The sequence below is a fragment of the Hemitrygon akajei genome, unplaced genomic scaffold (assembly GCF_048418815.1).
Source record: "Hemitrygon akajei unplaced genomic scaffold, sHemAka1.3 Scf000129, whole genome shotgun sequence".
NCBI lineage: Eukaryota > Metazoa > Chordata > Chondrichthyes > Myliobatiformes > Dasyatidae > Hemitrygon > Hemitrygon akajei.
The window spans coordinates 1,238,717-1,252,939 of record NW_027332015.1 but is presented as its reverse complement, the minus strand read 5'-3'; positions in this window follow the sequence as shown (position 1 = coordinate 1,252,939).

Genomic DNA, 14,223 nt, shown 5'->3' with positions numbered 1-14,223 from the left:
GTTTGGCTATAAATATGCATTTACATTCAACTGGAATAAATCTGGTCAAAGATTTTTCAACTCTTCTCGATTCAGGGTAATTTACCAAAAATCATTAATTAACACTATCATTGAGAAATTATTGCATTTCCACCCGGATTACTAATGTCACAAGAATCCCCCTCGTCCACACTTAACGGAGGAATCATTTCACAAGCAGTGGTTGTTGATCCACACCCCGCCGGAAATACTTGTGGAAGTCGTTTCTCTTAAAAGTCCTATGTTCTAAATGGCCAGAAGATTTACCGAGAGGGGAGGGGGGGTGGGATGGGCTGATTCAACGTGGCCGTTACTGAGGGAGTGATGCAAAAACTTTAGTAAGACCGCTGTCAGAATGGCCGCCTGGGAGGGAGTGACGTAGTAATTGAAAAACAGCGCCAGAGAGGGAATAGTGTGCTGCTTTAAAATGGGAGCCTCACTCCTCACTATCCCTTGATCTACCCCTCACTCTCCCCGTCCCTCTACCCCATCTACCTCATCTATACCCCTCATGATTTTGTAGACCTCCGTCAATTGTCCCCCAACATCTTCTGCGTTTAACCATATAACCATATAATAATTACAGCACAGAAACAGGCCATCTCGGCCTTTCTAGTCCGTGCTGACCTTTACACGCACCTAGTCCCAGTTGCCCGCACTCTGCCATAACCCTCCATTCCTTTCCTGTCCATATACCTATCCAATTTTACTTTAAATGACAATACCGAACCTGCCTCGTCCACTTCTACTGGAAGTTTGTTCCACACATCTACCACTCTCTGAGTAAAGAAACTCCCCCTCTTGTTACCCTTAAACTTTTGCCCCTTAACTCTCAAATCATGTCCTCTTGTTTGAATCTCCCCTACTGTCAATGGAAAAAGCCTATCCACGTCAACTCTATCGATCCCCTCATAATTCTATATACCTCCATCAGGTCCCCCCTCAACCTTCTATGCTCCAAAGAATAAAGACCTAACTTGTTCAGTCTTTCTCTGTAACTTAGATGCTGAAACCCAGGTAACATTCTACTAAATTTTCTCTGTACTCTCTCTAATTTGTTGGTATCTTTCCTATAATTCGGTGATCAGAACTGTACACAATGAACAAGTCGTAAACTATTCACCTTCCCTTGTAACTCAGGTCCTCTAATCGCAGCAACATCCTTGTCAAATTTCACTCTGCCCTGTCAACCTTATTTAAATCTTTCCTGTTGGTATGTGACACAAACTGCACTCAACACTCCAAATTGGGCGTCATAAACCTCTAAAGCAACTTTAACATAACATGCAATCCCCTGTACTGAATAATTTATGAATGCCAATGTGCCAGAAGATTTCTTTACTACCGTATCAAGGTGTGCCGCCAATTTCAATGAATCGTGGACCTGTATTGAAGACGGCTTTGCCCTACCGCACTCCTCAGTGCCCTACCGTTCACTGTGTATGACCTACCCTAGTTGATTCTACACAAGCGAAGCAACTCAGACTTGTCTGTATTAAATTCTACCTTCCGTTTTCAGCTCAGCTTTCCAGCTGGTCCAGATCCCAATGCAAATTGATAGTGTTCCTCGCTGTCAACTATACCCCCAATCTTGGTGTCATCCGCAAACGTGATGATTCAATTAACCACCTTGTCATCCACATCATTGATATACATGACAAACAGCAACGGACCAGCATCGATATCTTCGGTATTCCACTAGTCACAGGTCTACACAGGAGAGGCAAACATCTATTACCGCTCTCTGCCTTCTCCCACAATGCTAATATCTACTCTAATGTATTACCTCATTCTGAATGTCAGGCAAATGACTTCTCTCAGTCAGCCTCTCACGTGGGAACTTGTCAAATGCAAAGTAGACAGCACCGACTGTCTCGCATTGTGGATGTAACAGGTATGATTGATCCGATAGGTTCAGTGTGTATATTTTAATATTAGGAACATTATGGGGAAAGGTGATTAACATAGAGCATGGATCAGGACATGAAACTATGATGTTGTAGCCATGACTGAGACTTGGCTGAGAGAGGGGAAGGAATGAGTGATTAATGTACCAGGTTTTTAAAGTTATAGAAAAGATACAGGAGGCGGTGAAAGTGGAGGGAGGGAGTTGCACGACTAGTCAGGGATAATATCACAGCTGCACTCAGGAGAGATATAATGGATGCGTCAGACACAGTCCATTTGGTGGAACTCAGGACGAGGGAGGGTGTAATCAAACAGATGTTTTCGTATTACAGACGCCCTAATAGCTACCGGGACATCGAGGCACAGATATGTAAAACGTAGGGTTGTTGTCATGGTGGATTTCAATGTCCCTAATATAAAGAGGGCCGTTTTTAGTGTCGGGGTTTAGTTTGGGGCAGAATTTCTTAACTGCATACAGAAAGGTTTCTTAAAGTAATATGTGGACGGTCCAACGAGAGGATGGGCTATACTGGATATGGTGTAGGATAACGAGTCTCACCTTTCAGTGGGTGAACAGTCAGAGAACATTGAAAATAAATCCTTAACTATCAGGGTAGTGACGGATAAGGAGAGGCATAGTTCCAGTGGGAGTGTTTTAAATTGAAACAGGACAACTTCGAGTGTATTACACAGGAACTAAGAGGTGTTAATTGGGAACATGTTGTCTGGAAAACAAACATCAGATACGTACAGGGTGTTTAAATGTTAATTGATGAGAAAAAGAAAGGTATGTTTCTGTGAAAAGAAAGGACGGGGATGGAAAGACGAGAGAAGGTCAGATGAACAGCGAAGTGATAAATTTAATTAAGAAGGAAAAGGAAATCTATTTTACATGATGAGGTGTTGGGCCTACTAATGAGTATTTAGACTTTAAGACCATAAGACGTAGGAATAGAATTAGGCCATTTGGCCCACCGTCTGCTCCGCCATTTAATCGTGTCTGATTCTTTTTTTTACCCCTCAGACCCGCTCGCTGGACTTCTCCCCATAACGTTTGATAGGTGGATAGGTTCCCAGAACTTTATGGGGTTTACTCCATTTCCTTGATGGAAGCAGGAAATGAGATTGCTGGGTCCTTGCCCAGTATCTTTCTGTCCTCTCTAGCACCGGCGAGGTCCCGGAGAACAGGCAGGCCGATAACTTTGCAACTCTCTTTATGAAAGGAGCAAGGGGAAAATCCTGGGAACTGTAGACCGGTGGGTCTCACGTCAGGTGGAGTGAAGTTGCTGAAAGAAATTATTCGGGTTAGGATTTCTGAGCATTTGGAAACCATGGCCTAATTACGGAGAGCCGGATTAGCTGTGTGTTTGTTAGGGCGTGTCGTACCAAATTGATTGAGCGTTTTGACAAGACGATGAGAGAGATTGATGAGGGTGAGGCACTGGATGTTGTCTACATTGATTTTAGTAAGCCGTTTGACAGTCCCTCGTGGAGGCTAATCCAGAAGAGGAGGATGCACGCGTCCCGCTACGAATTCGCTGTTTGAATTCAGAACTGGTTTGTGCATGGACGACAGGTGGTAGCGGCTGAAGAGACTATCTCGAGCTGTTGGTCTGGAATTAGTGGAGATCTGTTGGTGTCTGCATCGGGGCCTCTGTTGTCTGTGCTGTATATAAATGATTCGCATGAAAATGCAGAGGAGTCGGTTAGTACATTTGTGGATCATACCAAGACGGGTGGAATTGTCGATCGTGTAGAAGTGGCAATAAATACAACGTAATGTAGAACAGTCACAGATGTGGCTGAGTAATAGCAGATGGAGTTTAATTTAGATAAATATGAGGTGTTGCACGTCGGTAGAGCAAAATACAAGGAGAAAGTCCACTGTTTGGAACAAGATCCTTAACAGTGTTGCTGAGCAGAGAGATCTGTGATCCAAATTCATAACTCAGTGAAAGTGGCTACACTGGTCGATAAGGTGGTCAAGGAGGCTGATGGAATGTTTGCCTATATCAGTCGAGGCATTGAGCTCAAACGTTAGGAGATTATATTGCAACTTTATAAAACTCTGGTAAGGCCACATCTGGAGAACTGGTACATTTCTGGTCACTCCACTGGAGAATGGATGTCGAGGCTTTGGAGAGGGTGCAGAAGAGGCTTACAAGGATGCTGCCCTGTACAGAGGGTATGAGTTACCATCAAAAGCTGGATAAATGGCCTGTTCACTGGAGCAACAAAGTCGAGCAGAGATGTGATAGAGGTTTAAAATATTATGAGAGGCTTAAATGGAGTGGACAGGGGTTATCTGTTTCCCGGGGTTGCAATGTCTGATACCAGAGGGCATGCATTGAAGGCAGGAGGTGGTAGCTTCAAGGGGGATGTGAGGGGTAAGCTTCTTCATTCAGAGTCGTGTTCACAGAATGTGCTGCCCGGTATGGAGGGAGAGAGAGACATTAGAGGTTTTTAAGAGACGTTTGGATAGGCACGTTGATGTCAGGAAGACTGGGGATATGGACATGGTGTCGGTAGGAGAGATTAGTGTTTGTGTGCTCTGATTTGCCTCTGAGGTGCTTCGGCATATATTGTGGATCGAATGGTCTGTTCCTGTGCTGTTCTGTGTTCTCTGTCCTGACTGAGCAATGACGTGATATTTACCCCGACTAGTAACGCCTCAAGTCCCCCATTAATCCTGCCCACATTCTTGTGTCTAAAACAACATAACCCCGAAATTCTGAGCTGCCAGGCCTGCCGTCCTGTAAACAAGTCTAATGGCTACAGTAGCTCATCTGCCTGTCCTTCAGTGATTATTACACTGAAATATTAGTCATATCTCCATCAGGATATTATCATATCGTTCTTAACCTTTTGATTCCTCACTCTCTCCCCACTCCTTACTCCCTCCCCTCTCCACCTCTCTCTCCTATCTCACTCACACGCTCTCTACCTCTCACTCACCGTCTCATAATCCTTCAGACTCTTGCTCTCACAATCTCCTCCTCTAACTCTCCCTCTCTCCCCTCACTGCGCTCCGCTCTCTTCCTCTCCTCACCTCTCACTCTCTCCTCTCTCCTCATCTCTCTCCCTAGCTCACTCTCGATCACCCTTCTCTCTCCCTCTACCTGCCCCAAACAGTGAAACGCATCTTCAGCTTTCCCGTCTCCAATTTCCACACCCAAACCCTGACCTTCCCCTGCCCTGCTCACCCCCTGACCATCCACATCACCGTGTCCCTTCTCCTCACTCTCACCTGTACATCTATCCCATTTAAAAGTTTTCTAGTAACTGTGATTGGGAATGGTCCAGATTCCAGATACTTGATAATGTTCTTTAGATTGTGGAATGTTGTAGTTGGGAATGCCAAGGGTTGAATTATTTTAAGGCATCGTGAAAGATAGTCTTTATAACAGCAGCAGATTATATGAGTCTCAGGTGAACATAAAATGCCGTAAACTCGCAGCAAACGGGGCAGCAACTGTAACCGGTAACGTGGCGGGTTCACGACCCCAGGCAATTTACTAAAAATCACGTTGCGGATTTCAATCGCATTATCCTGCAGTAGAAATGGTTAAATACATTATTGAGGTGGCTTTTTTGACACCCGCATGAGGGTGAATTGTCAAACTGGTCCGATTTGATTTCAGCGGAAAGGCCGCTCCCTGTTCTGAAGAATGGGACTGGACAGGCTGCTGCTTACACACAGACCCTGAACTCAGAGTCAAACAGAACAACAACCCGCATCTTCCAAAGCAATGATCCGGCCTCTTCCTCATTCCTTTCCAATTCCACTGAGGGGACTTGGTCCGAAACATCGATACATGATTCATTTCCATAGATGCTGCCAGATCTGCTGGGTTCCTGCAGTATTTTGTGTGTTACCATGGTTACGAAAGATCGGCGGGTGGGAGCGTGTGGGGAAGTGGAGAAGGCAGTGTGAAACTACTCCAAAACACATCCATGCTGTTGGATTTTTTTTTGGGGGGGATTAGGTGTGAATAATTTAATTTATGATATTTATTTTGGACCATCGTTTAATCAGCCCGTTGTCTGTATTATGGGTCGGAGATCAAGGAGTAATGGAGACATAGATAATTACAGCACAGAAATAGACCCTTCGGCCGAGGAATTTAAACTGCCTTATCTCATCGGCCTGCGCTGGGGCCGTACCTCACCTTACCCCAACCATCCAAATGATTAATCTCATCGGCCTGCGCCAGGGACATAGCCCACCATAACCCAACCGTTCAAACGATCAGTTAAACATTGACATTGTGTTGGCATGCACTTCCTTTGATGTCCGTTAATTCCACGACCCTCTGAGTGAAGAAGTTTCCGCTCATGTTCCTCTTAATCTTTTCTGGTTGCAGTCCCACTCACCATCAGTGGAAAAAGATCATTTGCATTTACCCTATATGCCTCATAATTTTGTACACCTCGATCAAATCCCCTCTCAAATTTCCAACCTATTCAATATGTGCTAAAAACTCAGGTCATCCAGACCCGGCACAATCCTTGTAAAATTCTTCAGTACTCCTACAACCTTATTCACATCTTTACTGAAGGTCTGTGACAAATCCTTCACACTGTTCTCCAAAGTCTTAGACAACTTCAACATAACATCCCATCTCCTGTACTCAGTACATAGATTTATGAAGGCGAATGTTTGGAAATGTTTTCTTTACGACCCTGTCTACCTGTCATGTTACTTTCAATGAATTATGGAACAGTAATCCCAGATCCTTTCGTTCTTCCACAATCTTCAGTACCCTATCGTTCACTGCTAAAGTTGTACCCTGGCTGTTCCTACCGAAGTTAACACCTCGCACTTGTCCGCGTTAAATTACCTTTGACGTTTTTAGCCCATTTTTGCAGCTGGTCCGATTCGCTCTGCAAGCCATGATAACCTTCCTCGTTATCCACTACACCCCTAATCTTGGCTTTCTCTGCAAATTCGCTGCTCCAGTTAACTGTATTATCATCTAGATGTCAAATAATTCATATATCCTATCCCTTAGAATAGCTCCCAATAGCTTTCCCACTGCTGATATCAGACTCACCTGCCTAAAACATTCTCACAGAGTTGTTGACCCTTTCTGAAACAGAGGATCCTGTCTAATCCACATAGGATCCAGGACCTCAGTACTTATACAGACACTGTATCCATCTCCCAAGTAAATTCAGATGCAGAATATCCATCTCTTCCATCTCGTCATCTGCCCATCTCCTTTGGCTCCATGTATGGTTTACTGTTCTGATCTTTCAGAGGCCCAATGTTAACCTTTGCAATCCTTTTGGTCTAATCTGTATACTGCGTTAGTACTGGCCTTCACCCAAAACATACATTTAGCACTCTTGATTTCTTTCCAAGTGTTACCTTGCATTTCGTATACTCAATAATTACCTATCTGCCTGTACCTACAGTGGGACTCCTTTTATCTCGTAACCAGAGCCTCAACATCTCTCAAAAAAACAAGGATCACTAATCCAGTTATACTTGCCTTTTATTCTGATAGGCACATACATTCTTTGTACTCTCAAAATTTCACCTTTGAAGGTCCCCCGCTTATTAGAACGCCTTTGCCAGAAAACAGCCTATACCATTCCACAGTGGCCAGGTCATTTCTGATACCAACAAAATTGTCCTTTCCAAATTTTAATCTCAACCCATGCAGATATCCCTTTCCATATTTCCTTTGAATCTGGTGGCAATGTGATAACGAGATGTAAAGAGTACCCCTTCACACCCCTCTCTCCTTGCTGCCCACCTCACTCATTCCTCTCCCCTATGCTTCCCGGTCACTCACCCTCCTTACTCACTGCACTTCTCTCTCAGCCCTCCCACTCGCCTCTCCTGCATACCTCTTCCTCTCACTCACCCAACTCTCCTCGCACCCCCCTCCATCATCGTCTCTCCCATTCTGCTGAACGCTCTCCCTCCACGTTCTCCCTTCTCCCCCTTTTCCCACGTTCCTCTCTCCACTCCTATTCCCCCTCCTTACCCGTAACTCACCCTCTCTTCAACTCGTTCTCATCTCTCCCAGCCGCGCTTGCTACCCCTCTCACTTACCCCACCCGATGCCTCACACCCTTTCTCTCACACTCTTCATCTCTCTCCGCCCTTTATCTGTCCCTTCCTTTCTCTTCCCTTTCCCTCCAGCTGTTTCACTGTCCCCTCTTTCTCTGCCTCCCCTCTCTCTCGCCCTCTCCATGTCTCCCATCCCTTTAACTCTCTCCCACTCCGCCTTCTCCCGACGGAATTTCATCTTTCCCCTCTTCAACTTCCGCACACTCATCCTGCCCCTTCTCCACCTGCTCACCCCTTCAAACCTCCCCTCCTTCGTTCCATCAGCATCTTCCTCCCCCTCGCGGTTACAGGAAACATTTTAAAGTTACTGGCAGCGGTAACTGGGAGCACAACCAAGTTAATGTTGCGGTTAGGAATGCCACGGACTGATTATTTGAAGGAATCCTGAAAATACTTGTAGAATAATTGCAGCTGATGCGAGTCCGAGGGAAACATAAAATGCTGGAAACTCGCAGCACTGTAACGGGTAATGTTGAGGGTTCGAGACCCCAGGTAAATTTCTTAAAGACACATTAATGGTTCTATCGGTCTTCCCTGCAGCAGAAATGGTTAAATACATTATAAAAGTGAGTGATTTCGTACCTGAATGACAGTGAATTGTCGAACCGGTCGGATGTGATTTCAGCAGAAAGGCCGTTCCCTGTACCGAGGAAGCAGATGCTTCCACACAGACCCTGAGCTCCGAGTTTCACAGAACAACCACCCGCATCTTCCAAATCATCCATGATCTGCCCTCTTTACCCTTTCTTTCCAGTTCCACTGAAGGGTCTTGGCTCGAAAGCTCGACTGATTTCTCCGTTCCATAGATGCTTCCGGTCCTGCTGAGTTCCTCCAGCATTTTGTGTGTTACCATGGTTTTGAAAGATCAGCGCGTGGAGCAGATGAAAGGGGCAGCTTGAAAAAACTTCAGAACGTATCTTCGCTGTTAGAATATTCTTGGGGAAATAAGCTGTAAAAAAATAAAATTCTGATAATTATTTCTGATCTTTGTTTAATCAACCTGTTGTCTCTGTTATGAATCAGAGATCAAGGAGACATACGAACGTAAAACAAAACCACGCCTTTCGGCTCAGCCATTTAAACTGCCTGAACCCATCGAGCTGAACCGAGCAAAACCCGTCACACCCCTCCCATGCAAAATATCTCTTAATGGTTGAAATCAAACTCGCATCTAACATGTGTAGCCGGCAGCTCGTTTCATACTCTCAGGACCCGCTTAGTGAAGATGTTTCCCCTCTTGTTCTCCTTAACCTTTTCATGTTCAACCCTTAACCTGTGCCTGTAGCTCCACCCAACCTCGGTGGAAAACGACTGCTTGCATTTTTGCTAACAACACCCCTCATTTTAACTACCTCTGTCACATATTCCTGGTTCAAAGGAATACAGTTTGAATCTATTCAATCCTTCCTTATAAGTTTCAAATATTTGTTTCTTTATATTTAAAAAAAATGTATATATGTTTTAAAATAACTGCAGATGATGCGAGTCTGAAATAAAAATAAAATGCTGGAAACTCGCTGCAAACAGGTCAGGAGCTGTCATCGATAACGATGCGGGTTCGAGACCCCAGGTAATTTTCTTTGAATCACGTTAAAGATCCTTTCGCTCTTCGCTGAGGCAGAAATGGTTAAATACAATATTGAAGTGATTTTGTTCACAGCCGAATGAGAGTGAATCGTCGAACAGGCTGGATTTGGTTTCAGCAGAAACGCCGCTCCCTGTTCTGAGGAATGTGTAAGGCCAGACAGCTACTGACACACATACCTGAGCTCCGATTCTCACAGAAAACCAACCCGCATGCTCCAAGTATAATCAATCATCTGACTTCTTCTCAGATCGGTGAGAGGGAGCGGTTGGAGCAGTGGACGGGGCAGTTTGTAACCACCTCAAAACATATCCAAGTATATCCGGGAATTTTCTAGGTGAATTTAGGTGTGAATAATTCAAGTTATGATATTTATTTCTGATCTTTCTATAATCAACCTGTAGTCTGTTACGAATCAGCGACGAAGGAATCAAAGTGTCAGAGAAAAGTACAGCACAGAAACAGGCCCTTCCGCCTTGCTATTTAACCTGCCTATTCCCATCTTCCCGCACCGGGGCCATACCCACCATACCCCTACCTATTACCTAAACCCCTACCTTCTAAACTATCCCTTAAACGTTGAGATCGAGCTTGCATGCACCATCTGTGGTGGCAGCTCGTCCCACACTCTCACCACCCTCGGACTGAAGTAGTTTCACATTGTTCCCCTTAATACCTGCATCTTACACCTTATCTAAATACGACTGGTTGTCGTCCAACCCAATATTAGCGGACCAGACCTACCTTTTATGTATATTTACTTTGAGTCTAAAGACATTCGGATCACTGACTGGAAAGTGTTCCCGTACGCAAACGTCTCTCATCGGATCTCTCTCGCTTCCAAAAAGCAGATCAAGTATCGCGCACTCTCACGTTTGTAACTTCCATGCACTGATTAACTAAACTATCCACAACACATTTGACAAACTCTACTCTCTCCAATCCTTTTACAGTATGGGATTCCCAGTCAAAATCTGGAAAGTTAAAATCACCTCTTGTCACCTTCTGTTTCTTGCAACAGTTTGCGATCTCAACCAATTCATTCCTCGAAAACCTTTGGACAGGGAACACCTCACTAGGCAAGTTCTCCAGTGATCTGACAATCTGGTTCCTATTCCCCTGGTTATTAAAATTACACCCCCCCCCACCCCCGATACCTCGCGTGCAGCACCAGCACACCTTCCGGCTGGGACATTAGTCTCCTTTCAGTTCAGGTGCAAGCCGTCTCTTCTGTACTGGTCCCACCGTCACTGGAACGTACTCCCAGATATAACAAATGACTCTTCTGTATAAACCTCTACTTTACTGTCATTTATGTGTCGCCGAAACTCCCTTAATCTTTCGGCCACGTACTCCAGCTCTGGCAGCATGTGCGAAGCCCGCAGCATTCTCTGTGTAAACAAAATAAATTTAAAAAAACACCTTACACATGACATCCCCTCCGCAATTTTCTTCAATTACCTTAATGTTATATCCCTCGCCATTATCCATTACGCTCACGATAAAGGCTAGCTCTCCAATTGTCAAAACCTCTTATCGTCCATCAAGACATCTGTCATACTCCTTCGCCCGAAGTGAAAAACCCGAGATCGGTCAAAATTTCCTCCTGGTAAATCTGCTCTGCATCCTGTTTAAGGCTTCCAAATTCTTCCTATAATATGCGGTTATTAGGCCTATTCTGCTCCACCGTTCACTCATGGCTGATTTAATATCGCTCGCAATGCCATTATGTTCCCTTCTTCCCAAAACCTTTGAAGCCTTGACTAATCAAGGACCTCTCAAGTTCCGTTTTGAATACTGTATCCATAACTTGTCCTCCACAGCCGACAGGTGGAGTGAATAAACAAGATTCGCCACCGTTTGACTAAGAAAATAAATAATCCTCCAAATATCTATTCTAAGTTAACGTCCATCTATTGGGATGCTTTAATAATGAGGGACCAGAACTAAACTCAATACTGCAAGTGTGGTCTAACAGAATTTGTCGTGCTGTTGCATTATCTCTCGGTTCTTAAACTCAGTCCCCAGAAAACTGAAGGGCAACACCCTCTGAACCACACTATCAACTTGCGTGCTAACTTTGATTTGTGCAAGTGGTCTCCAAGTCCCGTATGTACCTCCTCACCGCTAAAAATCCTGCTAACAATCCCACACTTCTGCTTGTATTTCGGCCCACCAAGGTGTATCACTTCACACTTTTCCGGATGGATCATCGACTTCCACTTCTCAGCCCAACTCCACTTCCTATTAGTTCTCCGTTCTGAGCTACAACATTCTACATTAATGATAAAACGAACAATCTTCGGGACAGCGACAATCGTGAAAATCAAACCTTACACTTTCTCAAAAAGCTCTTGTATTAAAACCAAAAAGAGCGGGTACCCAGAACAGACCCCGCGCAACACGACAGCTCATCGACCACCAGGCTGAATGCTCTTCGTCTGCTATCAGTCTCTTCCTTTTGAAGGCAAAACAATCTGCCAATCATAAAGGTTTACTAAATATCAGTCGATATTTCTCGAAGTTTCCGTAAATACTTTCTCTCAGAATCTTCTACATTAGTTTCCCATGACTGTTGGAAGATACCCTGGTCTATAATTGCAAGGATTAGTCCAATTAAAATTCTTGAACATTAAACAAAGGAATAACATTTGCCACACTCCAACATTCTGTTATTGATCCTGTGGCTAGTGCGTACCCAGAGGTCATCGTCAAGGGCGCAGTAACTTCTTTTTCATTCCACCGAGATGTAACACCGAGCGTCATAGGAAGTCATTCCCACCTGTGGCCATCAAACTCTACAACTCCTCCCTCGGAATGTCAGACACCCTGAACCAATAGGCTGGTCCTGGACTTATTCCACTTGGCATGATTAAATTATTATTATGTAATTATTTATGGTTTTATATTGCTATATTTCTTCACTATTCTTGGTTGGTGCGACTGCAACAAAACCCAGTTTCCCTCGGGATCAATAAAGTATTTCTGTCTGTCCGTCTTCGTTTCTCTGAATAACCCGGGGCCCTAAACCTAGCCATCCTAATGTTTTTTCTTTAAAAAATTCAGCAAATTCCCTTTCTTGGTATCAACATTTTCCAGTATATTTATACTGCTTTACGCTCTCCTCACATTCGTTAGTGCCCCTCTCATCAGTGAATACAGATACAATCTATACATCAGGGACCGCTGCAGCTCACCTCTAACTCCGGGCACGTTTCCGGTTTTATCCACGATCGGTCCTGCACTCACTCTACTCAACCCTCTGTTCTTCACGTGTGTGTAAAAAGCCTAAATTTTCGTCTGTCCTTCTGACCCAAGCCTTTGCTGTCCCCTTCTCGCTCTACTGGATCCGTTCTTATATTCCTTCCTGGCTACCTGGTAACTCTCGAGCTCTCTCTGATCCTTTCCTCCTTAAACGAACTTCCTTCATCCTCTTGAGTCGGGGTTGCCTATCTATTGAGAACTGCGGCTCTTTACACGACCATTCTTCCGCTGCCTCAGTGGGGAAAATCCATCCAGAACACTATGCAAGTTCTCTATAAATAACTTCTACATTTCTGTTCTGCATTTCTCTGAGTATATATGTCCCCAATTTACGATCCCAAGGTATTAAAGGATTCGCCTCCCCGAATTCAATACTGTCCCGTATCTCTGATCATATCCTTGTCAAAGCTTAGTAATTGCTCAATAACGGAGAGTTTTGTCACAAGATACCGCTCATTCTTTGGTACAAGGTGGAATGCGGGGCCTGGGTGGGGGTTGGGAGGGCGCTTGGTAAGATCAGGATGGTGAAAACACAGAATACTGCCAACAGAGTGATGGTCCTTCCTGTTATAGCGGCTCAGGTGTCTGCTAATTATAATCGAACTGTTGGCATTCACCACTGTTCGTTTAAAATAACGATAGAACATGTGGATATATTGTTCAATTGAGAACAAAATTTCCAAGAACATAATGACATTTCACCGTCGATTGAGAAGGAGAACAGATACGAGACGGTTAATTTTATTGCGTTCCTGGGAAGTGAGGTGATCACAGACAGATTCCCCTCCTTCCAGGCGATCCATTACAACAATGGATAGAACCGTCCTCGCTCTTCGGACACGTCGGTGACCACACTGGTGTTATCACTGTTTATCCTGACCTGTCACCGGCCACATGGATAATGTCTCTGCTTGTCCAGTTCCCTCAATCGCAATGTTATTATCACAGCTCAATGGTCCCACTATTGATCACACAAACAATATAAACGCTTGTTGAGAACCATCTTTGGGTATAATGGTAATTCCATTGTTGGTCCAGTCAGGTGTAGACACATCTTTATATAAAAAAGGTCCTCAGCGCAATCACACTGTCAGTCAAGATATCCTGTCATCGCTCATCACACTTTCACTGGATATCAGAACATATTGGTCATATCTTTATCTGTCAATGCCGCTCCCTTGCCAGCAAATAGAAATTCTGATAATTCCGCAACTTACAAACTGTACAAACAATATTTCAAAAATGTAATAATTTATGAACTCAGAGTACGCTGCACAGTGGGGGCCTTTCCCTACAAATTATGGCTTTGGGATTTGATTTTACCAGTTATAACACAGAACCATAGGACCATAGAACATTACAGCAC